The sequence below is a fragment of the Oryctolagus cuniculus genome, chromosome 1 (assembly GCF_051225735.1).
Source record: "Oryctolagus cuniculus isolate XC-2025 breed Fujian yellow rabbit chromosome 1, ASM5122573v1, whole genome shotgun sequence".
NCBI classification, from domain to species: Eukaryota; Metazoa; Chordata; class Mammalia; order Lagomorpha; family Leporidae; genus Oryctolagus; species Oryctolagus cuniculus.
Genome location: NC_142867.1, coordinates 36,892,924 through 36,900,394, shown reverse-complemented (window position 1 = coordinate 36,900,394; position 7,471 = coordinate 36,892,924).

Below are 7,471 nucleotides of genomic sequence, written 5' to 3'. Positions count from 1 at the left end.
GAAATTAGAATAATATCTGATTTCTGCATACTAAAAGTGTATGTTTATAGTTATCAATAAGTATATACAGAATTGTTATTAAACTCATGATGTTTTTAAAAATAAGAATACCAGTGTTTCATTTATAGGCTATTTTCGTAAGGATTATGCTATCAACATTTTCTAGAAAACATGTCAAAGTGATACATATACTTATAAATTATTCTGTATAAAGAGGGTAAAGACTAAGCAAAATAGTGTAAAAGTAAAGCAAAAGTAAACCTGAAAGATTAATTAAGAGCATGTTTATATATCTGTAGATAAGAAAGTCTACTCACTTTTTTAAAAGATACTGTTTTGTTTAGAATACCTTATACTCAAAAATGCTTATACATTTTAATTTGTAGAATTACACTTGCTTTTTTTTTTATTTTTGCAGGAACAAAACAGTGTTGAAGGAAAAGAGGAGTGGTTTGTGTGTTGCCTCAGGCAACATTTTCCTCATTCATTTAATAAATATTTGTGGTGTTAGTTACTAAGCATATAGCTGTAAACAAGGCACAGACTATGCCTTCATGCAAGCAATACTGGGCCATTATTAAATCAATAATTATTATACTTAAAATCTATAGACACATTTTCTATATTTGAATTAATCAATTGTTCTTACTTGATATATCCTAGGAACATATGTGAACACAAAGATTTTATTTCCAACAGTATATTTGCCTGTACACTAATGCTTTCACCACAGATGTGTGTCTCATTATCACTATAGTTCCATTATTTTGAGGAAGTTAGAAGATCCTTCCAAGGATAATTAGATAATTCAAATGAGAAAATTCAATAAAATTGGAAAAGAGATATTTTATAGTTAAAAGTGGGACACGGTCAGCTTTTTCCTGGTATATTCCTAAAATTTGGTCAAAATGGTAATTCTTTCCTTACACATTCCAATATTTTTACTATGGAAAAACTGCCAGTTTGTAATATTTCAAGAATAGAATAATTGGAGGTTGTTACAATAAGTGATGACTGTATAACATACACAACTGAACAACTTTGTAAAATAAGGATTATTTTATTATGCTCATAAATTCTGTGGATCAGGAATTTGTAAAAGGCACAGTACAGGTAGCTTATCTCTGCTCTTGAATGCTTGCGGTCTCAGGTGAGACTCAAAGACAGACGGCAGGATCACTGGAGGTTTCATCCACTTTCAAGTCTCAACATTGATGTCAGCTGTTGGTTGGACTTCACTGGGGGCTGTCACAAGATTGTATACAAGTGCCCTTTTCCCGTCATCTTTCTTCTTCACAGCCTGATGACTGGATTCCAAAAGCAAGATTCCAGGAAGAACTTGTTTCACCTTTTCTGACGTACTCACTCTGACCACAGCAATAGTCCTACATAAATCCAAGAGTACCAAAGACCCTGTATCTTAATCAGAGGATAGCAAATGTCCAATGTTATAACATGGAAAACTGGCTATTATGATGTGACCTTGTTGGAAACCTCATTGTCCTATGGAGACAAGTAAAAAGTGAAGTCTTGTATGCTTGTCATGTACTTTGTATATGAGCAATATTTTGCACTGATTTCTTTAGCAGCACTAAAGGATATACTAAAAGCAATTAATATAGCACTATAGCACATACATATAGTAAGTAACTAAATAATAAAATATAATTGATGTTATTATTTTAGATTTTGGCCAAGAGAACTGACCTAAACATGTGCTTTCTATGACTCATTGGTGTGTGGATCACACACCAATTTAGTATAACCTTAAAGGCTACTATCCTGATACACTTTAAATGTTATATATTAGGACAAAATATGAAATACCAGAATGCTTTCTATTTATAAGGTATTTCTTTAAAAATTCCTTTTCAATAGGGTATGTATGACTACCTAGTCATGAGGTAAACATGTGCCTTCCTGATTTTTAGTAAAAAAAAAAATTTGAAAGTTGCTTCTCTAAACTATAGGAAGGGGATTCTAGATAAATACCACAAATTGTGAAGCAAGAAAATGAAATAAGTTTATACAAGACTGTTGCTTAGAAGTTGATAATAGCATTTGTCAGAGAAAATCATTTTACTTTTAAAATACATCAGCTCTTTCCTTTCAAATAGACTATAAAATGTCTATTTTCCACTCGGGATGTCTTAAGTTTAAATTATAAAACCAAGCTTTCTATATATAAGTCAATTATTATCGTAATCTCTGGATAGAAAGAGTAAGGGACATAAATGTAGCTTGTTAAAAGTGATTACAGATTAATCAAGGAAAATTATGGAAACATAGCTCTTATTTTGTTACATCTGAAAGACCTTTACTGTTAGATGTCCCATTTTCTTGGATATGATTGTTTGGATAGGGTTAGACATATTCTATATGTGTATATTTAATGGGAGTTACTCTGGTAAGTTTTAGCTCTTTAGCCCATATGAGAGTACTTCACAAAGTTCAAAAAAAGTATATATAATGAAAAATTTCATGGATTTCAATTTTTGCACCAAAATAAACATAAATCTCAATTGCATTTTCCATGAACTTTTGGAAGTACCCTTGTACATGAATATTGTCCTGAATTAAAGGTAAAGGTACAATAATGATACCTGTAAATGATGGTGTTCTGTATAGAATTTTACATAGGAACAAAAGTTTTTAAAATGATTTTTAATGAACCATGCATGTCTAGATCAAGCTTGCTCATCAAGCAAAAATAGGCCTAAGTGTTCTAGATCGAAATATGCCAACAAGTATAGAGGGAATATTCCTAAAAACAATCAATGCAATTTATGACAACCCATGGCCAGAATCCTATTGAATTAGGTAAAGCTGGAGGTATCCCCCCTAACATCTGGAACCAGACAAGGATGCATACTGTCACCATTGCTAGTCAATATACTCCTGGAAATTTTATCCAAGGCCAGTAGGCAAGAAAAGTAAATTAAGGAAATATAAATTGTAAAGGAGGAAGTCAAACTATCCCTATTTGCAGATGACATAATTCTACATATAGGGGATCCAAAACACCCCACTAAGAAGCTGTTGGAACTCACAAAGGAGTTTGGTAAAGTGGCAGAATATAAAATTAACACAAAAAAATACCCTATGTATACACAGACAATGCTGTGGCTTAGAAAGAACTTTTAAGATCAATCCCATTCACAATAACTATAAAAAATTAAATACTTTTGAATAAATTTAACCAAGGTTGTCAAAGATCTCTATGATAAAAATTACTAAACATTAAAGGAGAAAATATAAAAAGAAAAAAATAATGGAAAAATCTTCCATGCACATGGATTGGAAGAATCAATATCATCAAAATGTCCATAGAACCAAAAGGAAATTACAGATTCAATGCAATCCCAATCAAAATCCCAATGACATTCTGTTCATATCTAGAAAAAAAATACGATAAAATTTGTATGGAAACATAAGAGACTCTAAATAGCTAAAGCAATCTTACACAATAAAAGCAAAGCTGGAGACATCCCAATATCACACTTCAAGCCATACAACAGGGCAGTTATAATCAACACAGCCTGGTACTGGCAGAAAACCACATGTATAGACCAATGGAACAGAACAGAAACTCCGTAAATCCATCAACACATCTATAACCAACTTATCTTTGACTAAGGAGCTAAAATCAATCCCTGGAGCAAGGACAGTCTCTTCAACACATGGTGTTGGGAAAACTGGATCTCTTTGCATGCAGAAGTATGAAACTGGACCACTGCCTTACACCTTACACAAAAATCCACTCAAATATTGAATCAAACACCTAAATCTATGACATGATACCATCAAATCACTAGAGAATATTGGGAAAACTCTGCAAGACATTGGCATAGACAAAGACTTCTTGGAAAAGACCCCAGAAGCACAGGCAATCAAAGCCCAAATTGACAAGTGGAATTACAGTAAACTGAGAAGTTTCTGCACTGCAAAAGAAACACTCAGCAAAGTGCAGAAGCAACTCAACAGAATGGGAGAAAATATTTATAACCTATGCAATTGATAAAAAGAGTTAACATCAAGAAACTCAACAACAACAAAAGAAACAATCCAATATAGAAATGGGCAAAGGACTTGAACAAGCATTTTTCAAGAGAAGAAATTCAAATGGCCAACAGATATATGAAGAAATGCTCAGTATCACTAGCCATCAGGGAAATGCAAATCAAAATCTCAATGAGATTTCACCTCACTCCAGTTAGAATGGTTCTCATACAGAAATCAGAAAACAACAAATGCTGGCAAGGATGTAGAAAGAAGGTACCCTAATCCACTGTTGGTGGGAATGTAAACTGCTCTAGCTACTGTGGAAGACACTATGGAGATACCTCAGAAATCTGAATATAGACCTACCATATGATACAACGCATCCCACTCCTGGGAATTTACCCAAACCAAAAGAAATCAGCATCTGAAAGAGTTATTTGTACCCCATGTTCATTGCAGCTTAATTCACAATAGCTAAGATATGGAATCAATCTATATGGCTATCATCTGAAGACTGGATAAAGAAATATGGTCTGTATACACTATGGAATACAACTCAACTTTAAAAAAAATTGAAATCCTGTCTTTTGCAACAAAATGGATGCAACTGGAAACCATTATATTTAATGAAATGAGCCAGACCTAAAAAAACACAGATATCATATATTTTCCCTGATCCAGGTAACTAATAGAGTACCTAAAATGTAATGTGTTGGAGTGAAATTGTCATATAGAGATTCGATGACTGTCATAGCCCTTGTCTCTTCTGTTGAGGAACAGTGTTTTTCTTCATACTATTTGTTGTACTCTTAGTATAGGGTTAACCTTACAATGATTAAATAAACTGCAATTAGATCATTGTAAAAATTAGGAATGGGAATAGGAGAGGGAGGAGGAAGAAATGTTGCAGTCCAGGCAGGAGGGAAGGTAGGGTGGGAAGTATCACTATGTTCCTGAATATGCATATGTGAAATACATGAAACTTGTATAACTTAAATAAAATTTTTAAAAAAGAAATTTGTCAGTAAGTACCTATGCTATATTTGGAAGAAATGTCCAATAAACTGCATGGCCATAACTTTGAAAGACCAGGTAATTGATCTTTCTTAAGCAGAAATCAGCTCTGCTCTAGATCCCATCAGAATATTGATGCCATCATAAAAATTAAGTAAAAAGTAAATATGAATTAGCTAGTGGTGATCATTCATACATGTCTTTGTGTACTTATCAAATATTTACTGGCTGCCAAACCCAGATAACGCAATAGTAAGCAAACAGATAATTCCCTGCTCTCATGAAAGTTGCATTGGAAACTTCAATTATAGAGAACTGTGAGAAACAATACTTCTATGATATTTCAAGTTTCTTTATTCTTATCTACTTGCCCATAAATTTTCCTATCACATATATTTTGCCTCAATGTAGAAACCACAAGTGACATTGCATACATATTCTCATAGAATAAGAAAGTATACAAACACCTTTTTCTTTATTTTGTTGTTAAAAAATCTGAAGCACCTTAAGTGAATCAATATGTGCAAAACAGAAGATAATCTTATGGACCAGAACTTTATAGTCAAGTGTTAACTCACATTGTAGGTCACCATTACAAAATTACGAAAATGAAAATATCATTAGAATTTATTGTCATCATCTACATTTCCACACTTGTTTTGTTCTGTATTTTGTGCATGTGTGATTCCTTGAAAGAGGTTTGTAGATTAAACTGATTATATCATCCATATCCAGGGTATTCTTTGGTAGAATTTTGTTTGAAGAAAAAGTAGTCCTTCAATTCTCTCCATAGCATCTATCACTACCTGATAAACTTTTTTTTTTTTTTTTTTTTTTGACAGGCAGAGTGGACAGTGAGAGAGACAGAGAGAAAGGTCTTCCTTTTGCCATTGGTTTACCCTCCAATGGCCGCCGCGGCCTGCGCGCTGCGGCCGGCACATTGCGCTGATCCAATGGCAGGAGCCAGGTACTTATCCTGGTCTCCCATGGAGTGCAGGGCCCCAGGACTTGGGCCATCCTCCACTGCACTCCCTGGCCACAGCAGAGAGCTGGCCTGGAAGAGGGGCAACCGGGACAGAACCCAGCGCCCCGACCAGGACTAGAACCCGGTGTGCTGGCGCCGCAAGGCGGAGGATTAGCTTAGTGAGCCGCGGCACCGGCCAGTGATAAACTCATTTTAAAATATGTATTTGCTGACTGTCTAGTACTCAACTAGAATGTCAATTGTATTAAAGTACAGATTTTGATCCCCTGTCCCATATAAATTGAGACATTTTGGAGAGACTCATTAAGAAATAACTCTGAGAGCAACACATATTATTATTCACACAAAATAGTTAAGGACAGAAAACTGAGGCATCAAAATGTTACAGAAAATTTCTAAAATCATATCTTTATTAAGTAGCTGAGCTGCAATTCACACCAGGAATCTGACTAAAGCATTAACACACTTAGCCATTAACTTTTACATTAATTGCTAGTAGATCTTGATTTTTCTATTATATCTAACGAATCTGAATTTTATCCATGACTTAAGGACTCTCCACTTGATATTTCTACTCCAAGGTGAGGTAATGAGGTCAGCCCTGCCAACTTCATAGTTATAGGAAAACTGTTAAGATTGTAAAGCACTTTTTAAATGTTGATCATCATTGTTTCAGTTGTTGAAAATCCAGGTATTGTGATGGGTCCTAACATAAAGAATTACATCATTTTGATAAAGGAACGGTGCCTAAAAATTAATTCAAACACTGGCTCCGTTTGCACATCAGAGTTTAAATTGAATATTTAAGCCAAATCATTGCCATTTACTTTCACTTGATTGAGCTCCGACACCCGTAGGTAACTTTCTCAAACTTCTCCCATTCATAGATGACACAGCTGGGTAGAAATTAGTCTCTAAAAATACTTTCACACAACCGGCTTGTTTTCTAGTCACTGTCTGCTTATGTTATGCTCATTCCATCTGTCAATAGATGTGAGTCACACATTCGACCTTTCAGCTTCACTTGCGCACATAAATTTCTTCCAATTTCCTGTGAAACAAACACTTTTAACTCTTTAGGGTTTTGAAATTTGTACACAGGTCATTCAGGGATGATTCAAAGAACAAAGTAAGCCCTTGAATGTGTGACAAATTTGGCTTGAGTACTTTATAATTGGAATAGATATTTTCTTTTGCTGTTTGACTAATAAATAAAGGCCTATATCAAGACATAGATACATAGGTACTTGTATTTGTGTCTACTTTTATATATATATATATATATATCAGATTTTCCATGATTTAAGATAACTAAAGGCAAAAACGGTTTAAGGAATACAAAGGTAACCTATAACGAAAGCCTACTAATTCTCCCTTTTAATGTCAATACAGTTTTATCCATTTACAATCCATGTAAAAGAATGCTTCAATCTTCAGTTGAGAAAGTAAAGTTTATCCCTTTCTATGACT